Source organism: Marmota monax, unplaced genomic scaffold, assembly GCF_021218885.2.
Source record: "Marmota monax isolate L192 unplaced genomic scaffold, Marmota_monax_Labrador192_F-V1.1 WCK01_AAM20220418_F8-fsc00039, whole genome shotgun sequence".
NCBI classification, from domain to species: Eukaryota; Metazoa; Chordata; class Mammalia; order Rodentia; family Sciuridae; genus Marmota; species Marmota monax.
The window spans coordinates 13,269,556-13,283,802 of record NW_026693602.1 but is presented as its reverse complement, the minus strand read 5'-3'; positions in this window follow the sequence as shown (position 1 = coordinate 13,283,802).

The following is a 14,247-nucleotide window of genomic DNA, read 5'->3' as shown; positions in this document are numbered from 1 at the left end:
TAATACAGGCTTTGCTTTTCAATTAATTTAGGATTTCAGACACAGTGTAATTCCAGTGTTAACAACCCAGTGTTACCAATCAAAACAGAAATCTCTTCCTGATCCCCGCTAGTTTGCAAAGTGGAGAACAAAGAGGATTATGACTTACCTCTTTGTACATTCTCGGCAAGCTGCAAGTTCCTTTAGACAACACCCACACCAGCCAGCCCAAGGCCCCCACCTCCTGCCTCCTGTCTCCTGTCTACTACGGCTCTTGCTCAGATCCACCCCAAATGGGGGCTCACCGTGGGACCCCGTGCTCTGTCTGATCTCCGCTTCTTGAATTGATTCATTCTCATCAGTTCTAATCCCCTCTCAAGGTCCGTTCCAAAAGCCACGTTCCCTATGGAGCTTTTCCAGTTCCCTGCTGCTGCAAGCCAAGTCTCTGGTCCCTCTCCAGTGTTTGTGTCATAGTCTGACCTTGTCTTGGCTTCAGCTTTCCCTTTTTCTCCTGTAGAAGATACCAAGGGAGAGACCAGATCTTATTCATTCATTGCTATGCATCATTTCTGTGTGGCATTAAACCATCCTCAATAATGGAGAGTACAGTCTTTATTTTGGGCCCTGAGTAGGCACAATGAAAGACTGTAAATTACTACCCCGAAAAATCAGTAGTTGGTTGGGTAGTTAAGACTTGTGCAAGGATGACTGTTCCATGGGGAGGAATGAAGAAAATTCAAATGAGAGATGATAAATGCCATGAAATATTCACAGAATGGAAATGCTATTGTGTGATGGGTAAAATGTGGGGTAGTTGGAGCATGCATGGAAACCTTCCGGAGAAATTGTGAGCTAGAGCATGAAGGACACTGGGGACAAAGGAAGGAATAGATGGGGAAGCCAGAGTTCCATTCAAAAAGATCTGAGGAGCAAAAGATGGAGCTGGATGAACAGGGGTCTTCAGAGCTCTTGTAGGCTGAGGATATGCTTAGAAATAGCTAAGAGTGCCAATCACAAATCATTGCAAGATGACTTTCCAGGAAGGGTCATTTGGTGTTTGTGTATAAGATAGAAGGTGGGAGGTGAGGAGGTGAGGGGGATTGGTGAGGTGAAGGAGGTGAGGCTGGTCACGTTAGCGTGCTACCAATATGGCGTAGACCTTCCCACATAAGTAGGAAGAGGTTCTCCCTGTCAAGAGTAACAATTATTTACATGTACATAACAGTAGAGATGTTCACGAAGGAGTCGTTGTTTCACAAAAGACTCACACAAAATTCCTTGAAGGACAGCGAGCTCTTCTGGTGAGTACAAAGTTATCTTTGTCTTTCACAAAACTCACTCGGGAACAACCGGAGAGCAGTTTGAGGAGCATCTGTATCTGCTTAGAAAGTGTCTTGAGCAGAGTTCTCCACTGCTTCCCTTAGAATTTCAGGCTTCCTCAGAGGTCTGACCTTCAGTGATCTCAAAAGTGGATATTTTAAGCTTCACGGAGGTAATCAGGACAGTGTATACATTTATAAAACAATCTTACAGATATTTTTTTTCTTAAAAAGCATTGCAGTGACTTCTTAACTTCCATAAGATACGTGAGCTTCACAAGGCCCACACAGCCATCTGTCTTTCTTGATTTCAGATCATTTCCATCTATTCCAGGACACAGGGGCAAAGGAGGCATGTGCATATGTGTGCATGTGTGCGTTACAGAGCGCACAGGAACAAACAGGACACACTCATGATTTAGGTTGTATTCTCCATTTCTACTTTTGGAAAAATTTCCTTTCTTTGGGTTCTGTATAGTTAGTTATTTAGCAGAACTATTTGCTTTAAAGTTATTATTTTTAAAACAAAAAATTTCAAACCTTTTTTCCCCTCTTTTAATAGCATAAAACAGCTTGGATGATTATAGCAAACTTTCAAAGTCATTGCCTCCAAGTGTCCTTTTCACGGTAGCAGGATTTTCACAGTAGCAGCCCTGAAATCTGACTATTAAAAGAGTTCTTGCTAAGAATTGTGAGAATTGTGTCCTTACATATTCTGAGAGTGTTATGGTTTGAATTTTGTTCTCTCAAAAGACATACTGAGGTTCCTACTCTTGCCTCCCTTGGAACTCAAAGTATGGCCTTAGTTGGAAACAGTCTCTGTATATGCACTCAAGGTAAGATTGTCACATGATTGTGCTGGTATAAGGAGAGAGGGGGCACAGAGACACCAGGGAGAAGACAGACTTGGCCATGTGTAATCAGAGGCCAGGATTGAGGTGACACCTGTAAAAGCCAACTGTGCTAAATATGGCCAGAACCACTGGAGGGACACGCTCTTCCCTGGTCTTCAGAGTCACCGTGGTCCTGCTAACATTTACATCTTGGATGTTTTGTTTCCAGGACTGTGTGAGAGAACATATTTCCAAAGTTTCAATCCTTCCATGTTTGTGGTACTTAGCTTATGGTCACCCTAAGAACTCAACATGGAACACAGGACTTCGGCTATGTAGGTAGGTGAACCTAACAATGTCACGGCTGATGATGGTTTCACCCACATGGCTGGGGAGAGCATGTTCCTCTAGGGAACATGTCCACCATCGATTGTCCTTGCCATGGCCGGCCATCTAAAGGAGAATTGTCAAACGATTAACAATACCAGTCCACATTTACTCAGCACTAAGTTAGTCCAGTCTTGTCAGAACTTGATGTCTGTCACCGGACTTCATCCTACAGCTACCTGTGTGAGGTGAGACACCTTTGACAGGTGAGGAAACTGAATAGTGTGCTCAAAGTTACAGAGCTGGGGGAACTATGGTCTGAACTCAGTTTGACTCCAGAGCCTGCTCTTGTACCAATTGTTCCCTTCCTGTTTACTCCTTCCAGAATTCTACCATGTGGGGCTTTTTTAATTTTGGAGGGGTAAAGACAGAAGGAAGCGAACGACCACTGATGGAGCCCCATTGCAAGTACACGGTGTGTGCATATGGTGCACCTTACTTCATTCCTTAACATTCAGTCCTTCCAGGTAGTTATTCCTGTGACCCAGAGACAAAGAGACTGAGGTCACACTGAGAAATCTGCCCCTGGTGAGTGGTTTACAAGTGATTTAAACCTGAAACCAATAAGCAGCATTTCTCCAATGCCTCCTATGTGCGGGGTGTACCTTCTCTTTATAATAACCTTGTAAGGTAGGTGACTTGGGGAGACCCAAGAATGAAGTAGCAGAAATGAAAAGAAAGTCTAGAGTGGGCTTTGAGATAGTCAGGGACCACCACAGGGACAAAGGGCAGGTGCAGTCCTGAGACCTTAACTCATGACCAATATGTTCCCCATTAAAAGTACCACAGAAACTGAAGGAGCCCAAGCCCCAATTTTAACAGGGACGCAGAGGCCACCTTGGCTAAAGTGCCGACTCTTCACTTGGGCCTGCAGGTGCCCTATGGGTAGCTGGAAGCAGGACAGATCTTGGCATCTCTGCCTTCATTTCCCATCTGTCCCCTTTGCCTTCAATGTTGGATCAGATTCCTGCTCAGCTCTGCACATAGGCATGCTCATCATTTAAGGAGTGTTGATCTAAAACTGATCATGCACCCTTTCCAGGCTGAAGACACCAAGACAAGACTAACCCAAGTATTTTCAACAGATTGTCAACGGCCAGCTTTCGCCACATCCTGTTCCAGATCCTTGGAGTAGCCTAGAAGTCTCTAGAACCACCTAGAAAAACCAGAACGGAAGTAATGATCACCAGAACCTGTTCCATCCCAGCCACCCCATAAAATGCCTGTCACCTCCCTGTTCGGGGCTCAGCTTGATCACTCTCTCTCCCCTCTCCTGCAGGTCCGACCCAGCAATTAAAGCTCTGCCTGTGTTCCTGTTCCTTGGCCCAGCGTCCTTTCTGTCATCACTGGGTAAGAAGTTCCTGCCTCAGTTCCAGCCGCACAAGGCAGTGCCTGCCCCAGGGAACCAGCAGGATGCAGATCTATGCATCAGGCTGGACTTGCTTTGGTTAAGAGAGAGGGTGGAAAACAGAAGAAAGGGCCGAGCCCGGGATCACAGTAGCACTGCATGAAGGAGAGGAGACGAAGTGCCTGAGGATATGGCTCCTGCTGACTTCTGCAGCAGCATGATTGATCTCCAGGTAGTCAAGCTGCTTTCTCTGTGCTTCTAGGTCAGCTTGTTCGTGGAGCCGGTGGAGGCTGCCATGTGCAGCTTGTGGGGTGTGCAGCCAGTGCTCAGGACTAAACTGTTCAAGATTCGGAGCCCACTGGCTCTCACAGGTGCTTGGGCTGCCCGTGGGCCCTTTGGCCTAGAGGGAGGTCCCTGGTATCAATGGTGGTGTCAGCATACCTGGAATTGTCATTTTCCAGGAGAGAATCTGAAACTTACAGAGTGTCAGTACCTTGTCTAGGTTAAATAGTAAATAAAACGTCAGCTCTAGGGCACGAAGTCAGGTGTATCTGGAGTGTTAAAACACACAGCAGAACATAGCAATGCTCTCTCTTGCATGCACGAGTTTCCATGGGCCTTACTTTTGCAATTTGTACATAAGCAGTTCCTTCTTCTGTTTTTTAATCTTTGTAAGAAGAGATTCCAGAAGCTTGTGTAGTGGAGAAGAACATCAGATGTTGGCCACATGAGATTTAGAAACTACTTTGGATAATTTTAGCTTCTTTGACATTAAAAATCAGAGATTTTTCTTTCTACCCCTAGGTCCCAGGTCCTTAAATGATTGTAGAGTTTTTCTGGATATGCTTCAGTGTTCAACTTCTTTCTTTCACCAAAAAAAAAAAAAAAAAAAAAAAAAAAAAAAAAAAAAACTTGTTAGGGGGAAATTTTTAAAACATATATCATCTCATAAACCTGTGGTAGCCCACCACTGCCAACAGCAATTACTTCTGTCCTCCATGCCTGTGAGGCATGGTTTAGAGCATTTTAAATACCCAGATGCTCATGTTTCACTCTGGATAAATACTCTTAAGCTGGGTACTTAGTGGATAAGTTATGTATATATAAATAATTTTAAAATCAGATATGATTATAGGTACAGGATAAGCTCATCGCCCACCCCCACCCCCAATCCAACACCACAGGGCATTCATGAAAATCCAAAGTCCCCACGCCCAGGTCTGAGGAGCAGTTTCTGCTGCAGTTTCTGTTCCTTTACAGCAGGCTTCAAAATGCTGGATAATGGCTTTCATAGGAAAAACTTCACAGGTGAATCTGACCATTGCAAATACTGATTTGTAAATGAGGGCCAGACTCCCTGAGCTGACTTCCAAGGATCTGATCCTCCAGGTCAGGTGTGTTCAAGATCCTCATGCTTTTCTCGCCTTGTTATCTGAAACTAGTATGTCCTAACCCCTGTGCTCTGCCCATTATTATTATTATTTTATTCTTCCTGCATTCACTTAAAATACAGTCCCTTTATGGAAGTATCTTCTAATCTATTTTCATTTTGACTTTTCTTTGTCATTTTTCTTGACACTTTTCAGAGCACCAATTTTATTCTGCTTGAAAGGATTCGATGACATTGTACCTTATGCTCATTTAAACTCACCCGAATACAATGGTAGGTCTTCCAAAGAGACACAGGAGAGACAGCGGATGGTGGTGAGTGGGGACCTGTTGTTTCTATGGTCAGAATCAGTCCTCTGGTGCTTCTTTGGTCTTGGTCCTGGTGAGGCTCTTGAAGTGCAGCCTGATTGGTGTTCCCAGGACTGGCCGGCTGTGGACGCCCGCTCTCCCGGCAGGTGCTGGTCCAGTCTTGTCTCTGTGTTTGGCCATGTGCACACTGAGTGCCACGGTGATCCCCTCATTTCTTCGTGGTTAGTTGGGAAGAGAAGTAACTGCTACAAACAGTCTAGTGCTTGGGGTTGCAGGCGCCTAAGCCCATGCGCTTGGGCTTGAATCTTACCTGTACGGAGTCCCTGGGTGGAATGGCGAGCCCAGGATAGCCCCTTTTTATACCCGCTGCCCTTGTGTTCTGACCAGTTTGTGGCTTCTTTCACTCTCAAAAATACCCTGGGTTGGATGACAAACTGGATTATTGACATCTTCTGGGGAGACTTCCTTAGTCTCTTTAAACCCTAGCTTTTTTATCTATAGAATGTGGAAAATATCTACTTAAAGGCTATTTCTAAAGCATGAAGAGTAGCACTTTCCAATAAGCAGGAGCCGTAATCCTTCCCTCTTAGTTTTCTCTTGGTGGGGTGTTGCCTAAGCTGTACAGTCCTGAACTTCACCAACAGGTGGAGCTGTGCCGACTCATGCAGTAAATGCCCTGCTACAGTAGTCACCTTTGACCCCGGAAAAGTGCCGTGATAACCAAATTGTTTTGTTAGATTGTTAGAATGAGGCATTACTTCCACATGTCAAAATTTCTCTCTCTCTCTCTCTCTCTCTCTCTCTCTCTCTCTATATATATATATATATATATATATATATATATATATGACAAACTAGATTATTGACATCACATATATATATATGGGAGAGAGAGACTACTTTCTCTTTCTTGCCTATCTATAGATATATCTGTGTGAATAAAAGCACGAGCTTATAAGGTTTTAATATGAATGTTCCTGCCCCTTACATAAGGGCTCTTGTGCTCTGTAAAACATGGGCAAGCATGTGCAATGTTCACATAATCTCAAGAATAAGGACAGCAAGATAGCATCCATCATTTATGGCTTTCTAAGCCCAACTCTCAGACGTTTTTAGAGTTAAAAGAATTGAAGAAATCAGAAGTTAAAATTACTTATACCTAAAGAAATACTAATTAGTTCTTGGATTTAATAGGATTGGGGGTTGAAAAGTACATTTTAGGAAAACCCTGTACATAATACAAGGCAGAAGACAAGACAATGAATAATTAGGTAACAAGTACAGTAACATAAAACTTCATATGCATTTATAGATTTTTTAAACTTCTTATTAGACCTTGTAATTGGTGGAGAGCCTGAGCTGTAAGAAATGAAGCTCACTTAAATAAATATCTATGGAGCTGAGAACACGCATGCTTTGCTTTATAAACCCTGCTCTGCAGGCCTCCGGAGCTGAGGTACCATGTAGAATGCAGATTCATGCAGCACCTCAGAGAAGCATGTCATTACTCTTCCCACCTTGAGAGTGGAGTCTGTCAATCAACAAGCTGATTTTGCAGGTCCTGGAGGGGAGGCATGACATATTAAGTTTTACTCCCTCTTATTCTTGGTAACACTTGATCTCAAGTGCCCGTTAACCAGCATGTTCAATAACTCAGTCTGAATTATGATGAAGGAGCTCTCTGGGGGGCTCAAGGCTGGCCCCAACCAGCCACTGCCATTAGTCCACAGAGTGAGCCTCTGATCATAGCCCAACATAGTGAAGCCCCCCCAGACCACCTTCTGGGAAACACAAAACACCCACCCGCAGGGAGGATCAGAGGAAACTCCTTTGTTCTCTGGTTCTCATGCAGCGTCACCTGGGCTGTCTTAAGAAGCAGTGGGCGACACCTCCTTTCTTCTTTCTGTAATGACATATGTGGCACTTCAGCCTAGGATTCAGATCTTAATTTTTCAGTTCTTTTTTTTCATGTCATGATAAAAAGTTCTGGGGAATATATAGTGTCAGGTTCCTTTCAGATTCATCATTTCAATATTTTCATCTGCTGCGACTGTTTAATTAGGAGAAACTCCTTTTGGTAGGCTCCTTTTGTATAACTTTAATGAAACTGAAGAGCATGAAATGTGGTTTCCCTGCTTTTAAATGAAGCTACTTTTATAGAAATAAGATGAGAAATGGAGAAATTGTTGAAGTCACAGTGCATGAAATTAAGAGAGCCCAAACTGTATTGGCAATAGCGCGTTTTTCCCCCCTGCTTCTTCTTAAGTTGATGTTTTTGAAGACCAAGGTTGTAGTTGCTAACAAACTGGGCTGATGCTGTTCTCTTTTTTATTTATTTCTTGAAGTTCATAGGATTCTGACAGACATGCCTTTAAGGATTCAATTTGTTGTTGTTTAGGAAAAATTGTATGAAGCAAACTACATGTGATAGAGGGCTATTTTCAAACAACAGGAAAGCGAATTAACGATGGCATCTAGTTATGAGGTAAAACCTGGAATTATGCTGACTCTCACGTAGAGCACAATTCAATGCGTAGAATTGAAACAAAATAATTACAGAAAATTTTCAAGTAATTTACGCTATAATCATAAGCCATACAGTAAGAGGCTACGCCCAACCAGTAAGGTGCTGGTATGTGGGTATTCTAGTCTTCATCAAATTTTCTATCATACTCTGCTATTTCTACAAATATGAAGAGAGGAGACAAAGCAGCAGCAATTTTCTCTTACATTTAATCAATGCAATAACCACTTAGGAAATTTAAGTAACAAATTCAGGAGGTCCACATTGCCTTGTTGTACAATTCAGAGTAACTCAATAATCAGCAAAATTATTTTTGTAGGTTTTGGAACTGCTTCTAAGTGCCAGTTAAAAATCATGAGGATATTGAGTGAGATTTTCCTGCTGATGTAGAATAGGTGATTAGTGTTCTAAGCTGGAAACAAACAGGCATTAAGTACCTTCACATTTAGAGGAAGAACTTCCAAGAGCCAGTAGCAACTGGACCCAGAAAATCCCATCAGGGATTTTTAGCTCAGGAGCCTGACTTGCCCTCCAGCCCCCTCACTCCCCAGCCGTCTCTGCATGAAGGAGAACCGGGGGCCAGGATTCATAGGCTTGCTTTTCAGGCTGCCAGGGTCTCCTTTTCTCATGAGGAAGCTGGGCACTAGTTGGCTTTGACACCCCCATTTTGCTCATGGGGAGTCAGGAAGTGATGGGGGCAGGTATGGAGCCAGACATACCTTTCTTTTGGTATGGCATCCTGGTAAACTGAATAACAACTGCCAGAGTCAGCACGGAGATCTGTCATCCAGAGGGTATAGATGGCCGCTCAAGGTGAGGCAGGAAAGCATCAGCAACCAGCTCGGAGCAGGCCGCAGCCCTAGTGGTCAGTCAAGAGGACCCTGCCTGTCCTTATCTTGGCTCCCCTCTACTCCAGCCCCCAAAGAAGACGTGCATTGACAGGATGGGATGAAGTAGGGTCCCACGCCCCCCTCCACCCAAAGATGTGGAGGAAGAGGAGGAGAGTTGACCATTGCCCTGCTCTGCTACCCGGGTTTCTGCAGCAACCCATCTTGGCCAGGGGCCCCCAAGACAGAGATGAGACTTGAGAACTGCGATATGAGAACAGTTTTCAACCGGATATCGAGGTAATAATTTTGTGTGAACTAAAATGCAAAAGACTTACTAAAATGTTGGACCCAACAAGTTGAAAGAAATGATTAGGGAAAAGAGTAGTCTACGTTCCAAACGTCAGCTTCTGCTTGGTTCCTTAGATCACGTTTGATCTCTTTTTGAAATTTTCTTTTGAGTTTAGGGTAAAGCTACCGAGGCAACCCCTCTTAAAATTACTAAAATTAAGCACGCAAAAACAAATACTGACTTTTTTTTTTTTTAATAACCAAAGCCTACCCTCTGGTTTTCCTGACATTAAAGCACATTATAAAGATTCCCTAAGAGATTAGATTTCTGGAAAAAGCAAACAGCAACAGCAGCTGAAAACAACAACAAAAACTTTGACAAAATAACACTCTGCCTTCTTTATTTTTTAACAAATGCCTTTAAATGGTGCAAAATTAAGTCTATAGTGTTTCAGTCATCTTTCTAGAGGATTAATTTCCTGTTTTAGCTCTGGTTGATGAATTTCCTGCCCTTCTGCATCTGTCTGGTTGAGGTTTATAGAGAAGCAACTCAGGCAGAGACTTGTATGTGGGAAGTACTGGCGAGAGCTCTCCAGGTCCACACCCCAGAGGAACTGGAGGAGGCAGGATTAGGAACCAGACTGCAAGATGCGATCATAAGGAGACCGGAATCACTTTTGTTGCTCTCCTAAAACAGAGCCAGACCAGTCTTGGGGGCACAATGTCCCTGGAAAGGCTAGACCTCAGTGGGCTGGAAGCTTTAGTGGTTGATATTCCAGTGTACCAGTGAACGGCTCTCCAGAAAATAGGAAAATACAGTAAATGACATTTATAGTGTTTGCCAATGTTCATGGTGTAAATACTCCCATTGTGGCTGATTTCAAAACACTGTCACCATGTCACTAATCAGTACTTGTGCAGAGACCCTTGAAGTTAACTCTGGGGAGGCTGCAGCATGGGAGTAGTTCGTGCCTGGGGAGGGGATCTTGGAACTGCAGGTGGTATTTGCCATGCTGACTTCTTCTCATATAAAGAAATGCTTTTCAAACTTCAAAAATGTTCAGCTACATTGGACATCCTGTAACAAATAGTTGCAAGTTTCCACACAGTGAAATTAAATCACCCGAAGTGAGAAAGTCATTGACATCCCCTGGTATCCCACCAGCCTGTTCTGATTTGGCAGTCTCCTGCTCTGAACCAACAACATCTGCTGGCAATTTATTCTCTATTATCTTCTACCTACTACTTAACCTACTGGATCAAACAATTCTAGGTTCACTGTTCCCTATTCACCTGTAAGCTGGAGTGCTCACTTGTAAAAATTTAAATGTAGTTGTAGAAAGTTTCTTGTTGCAATGTCCTTAGAAAGGTTACAAATATATAATAATTTTATTTATTCCGAACCACCCCTGCCTTCAGTCAATTTATAGTTTATCTGCCTATGATTTTGGCTCCATTGACTTTCTGAAGACTTAGGAAGGGAAAACCATGTGGAAGGACGGCTGAACTCCACCTGGAGAGGTGCTGAGTGGTGGAACCCAGAGACGGGGCAGACTTCCAGGCTTTCCTTCCTTTTTCTCCTGTTTCCCAGAATTGGCCTCTTTCCCACCTGGGATGCTTTCTTCCCTGGTTCATGTGGAATTGAAGGTGGTACAATCTCTCTCACTCTCATCTAAGCTAAGGAAAGATGGAGTGCTTAGAGAGTAGGAGATGCATAATAAATATGTATTGTTTTGTTAAGTGAGATTGTATTGTTCTGGTAACTCCGAGTCCCCTGAAATGATGAAAGAGGTTTGAAAAGTTAAGGTGTTTGCATCGTTTGTAGGAATAGTTGTCTCTAGCCTTCAATGAGTTGTAGAATAGATCTCAGTTTCTTTTTCCACCCACTTAGCTTCCTAGTTTGTCTTCTGCAAGTTGGTTTCATTTATTTCTGGAAATTGGCTCTCTGGAAATGTTCTGCCTGAGACAAAAAAACTCCCACAGTCCCTGAGAAGGGATGGGAATGTGAATGGCGTATTAATTATGGCCAAGGCAGAGCTGATAGAGTAAAGCAGGCCAGAAATAAAATGGTTTCCGGAAAGTAGAGCTTATTCTTCAGCCAGTCTGGCTGGGGAGACAGGGACCAGCTGTGGTCTGTCATGGGCAGCCCTGATGGACACGTGCTCTGTCTTGTTCTGCTGTCTGTGTTCACCCTTCTTTACAGAGCCGTCCTGGTCTACACAGCCCACACTGGGGGACACCGGCCCCTGGGATGCTGTCTCGGTTGCATTTTAGTTGATGGAAAGGGGAGTCAGTCGTCTTTTCAGCCATGTGATGATGCAGTTTCAAGGTGTAAGCATTACTTTAACTCACCTTCCACGGGAGGCTGGAAAGTGTCATTTCTAGGTGGAAGGCCATGAAATACGTGAGGGCATTATTTGAGCACAGCTCTCTGCCTTCCAGCCTGGCCCTCTATATGTCCATCCACACACTTCATGCCCTGTTCTCCCAGCATCACAAGGAAGAACACCCGAGACCCACTGCTTACTGGGTCTGGTGGGACCTTAGAATCAGATGAAGGGTCTCTAACAGGTCTAGACAAGTTCTTCATGCTCTGGTGACTGTAGAAACAGACAAATTATTAACCTACAAAAAAAAAAAAAATCCTACAACTAAAACACCTCCTTGAGAAAAGGGATAGGTTGGAAACACAGTAGCCCTGGTCATTACAAAGGCTTCTGGCCCCAGTGGTGGAGTGAGGTCTGCAGTCAGTTGCCTGAACTCCCCATTTCTGTGTTCTGGGGTAGCTCCCTCGTTCCTGTCCCTCTGTGGACGCCAGCTCCGCCTTTTGTAAGAGGAGTGCCCCTCCACGGTGGATCTTCAGGCGACGTGGGTGTTGGAAAGTACAGTGTTGCCCTCGGCTTCTGGTTGAAATAGGCCAACGCCTTGAGTTTTCCAGACTTGTGATTTCTCAGGTAACATAATGTCCTGAAAAACTTAGTCCTCCTTCTACAGACACACCTCCGCCTCTGATGGGATTATGTCCATATATGTCCATTTTCAATTGATAATACCCTAAGCCGGAAACACAATTAATACTTAACCCATAGCATGTCATACCCTAGTGACACAGGACCCTGAAGTGCATGGGCAGGAGACCCTCAGGATCTCCTGCTGACTGGGAGCTGCAGCCCTGTCCAGCATCCAGAGAGGGTGTCACATCACACATCCCCAGGCTGGGAACAGATCAAAATCTGAAGCCCCCTTGCTACTGAACAGAGATGGTTTTTGCACCATTGTCAAGCTGTCATAAGTCAGAGACCACCTGCATTTGCTTTTGCCCCTGCACAGAGAGCTCTTCTAGGCTTGGACTCAAGCTGTGGGGTCTTGGGTGTCTGCTGCACATTTCCCAGTTGGTGCCCCTGTTCCTACTCCTTAGTTGGGCTTGGGTTAGAGGATAACGCCCTTGGAGTTATCTGTCCTGATGCCTCTCTCACCAGGAAGTCTTTAACAGAGGCGTGTGGGAGAGGCTTCAGGTAAGGGGCTTCCATTCTGCTCTTCTTAGATGTAGAACCAACAGTTTCTCTGAGGCTGTGAGGCTCTAGATTTCTGGTTCTCAAGAGATTTAGATTTCTGACTGAGGCAGAAGGGAGTGTCTCCACATCATTTTGAAACTGGAAAATTCTTGCCTCAGTTTCTGTCTTTCCTACAGATCTTCCCAACAGAGGTAGGAAAAATTATCCCTTGACTCCTGGTTGTTGCCACTGTTTCCTCTGGAGTTCTAGGACCCTTGGGCACGCAGTCTGCCTTCTAAGTTACACAGGTGACGGTTTACCAAATGTGGCAGAATAGGGAGTACAGAAGTTTAATAGGCATTACCTATTTCTTTACTGTCTATCACCTAACTTTTGGACCAGTTTAGAAACATTTTAGTTTTTTTTTTTTAAATTATCTTTCTTCCAGGTATTAGTTTCTGTTTTATTATTTTAATTATGTATTATTATAACTGTTCTATATCATTACTAGTTTCTTGGCTAATCCAGGATGAAGATGATATTTCTCTGACACAGAGATCCCCAAATGCACTGACCTAAGATAAGTATCAGTCTGGCTGATGCAGGCTCTGAGGGCAGTTACGCCCCACAGGGTCATTGATGGGTCTCGATTTCTTCCGTTTCATTCTCCCACAAACCTCCCCAAATGCCTGTTTTTATGGAAGACATGGGGAATGTATTTGAGAGAACTGATTAATAGTCACAAACCATTGCAAGTAGGCCCAAATATTTCAAATATGGTTTATTAGTATCATACAGATCATTTCCTGTGCTATAATCTTAGCCATTCTCCACAAATGCCTTTTTAACTGGGAATGGTGAACTTATTGTTTTTCAACTGAAGGTAGTCCATCCCTTTCAGAGGCAGGTGGCCATATGTAGGGGCATTTGGGGTACTGGCCAGGTCTGGTGCTGTGATCTGAATCTTTGTGTCCCCTCCAAATGCACACATAGATATCTAACCACCAATGCATTGGTATTCAGGCAGGGGGCCTGTGGGGATGGCTAGGTCCTCAGAGAGCTGTCTGGCTCCTTCCACTACCTGAGGACTCGGTGAGACAGTGACATCTCTGAATCAGAAAGTGGGCCCTCACCAGATTCCCCACCTTTCAGGATCGTGAGAAATGAATTTCTGTTGTTCATAAGCCACCAGCTTCTGGTATTTTGTAATAGCAAAATTAAAATCACAAAATTCCTGGGTGGGAGAGACTGAGCCCTTGGCAGTGGGAAGAAGCCTGTGGGTTGAGAGGCAGAAGGGAGGCTGAGTGTTCAGGGGACTGGAACCAAGAGAACAGTGAAGGAGAAGAAAGAGAGAAGCTCGGAGTCAGGGAGCCCGCCTGTGTCCACGCAGAGCCCAGCTCAGCGGGTGTTAATCCAGGCAGGTGGTCGGGGAGAAGCTGGAGGCTGGGGCAAAGAAGGCTGTGCACTCAATGTCACCAGGCAGCCTGACACCCCTATGATTCCTGCTGCAAATCGAATACCAGCATCTGCACAATAGAGTGGAAAAC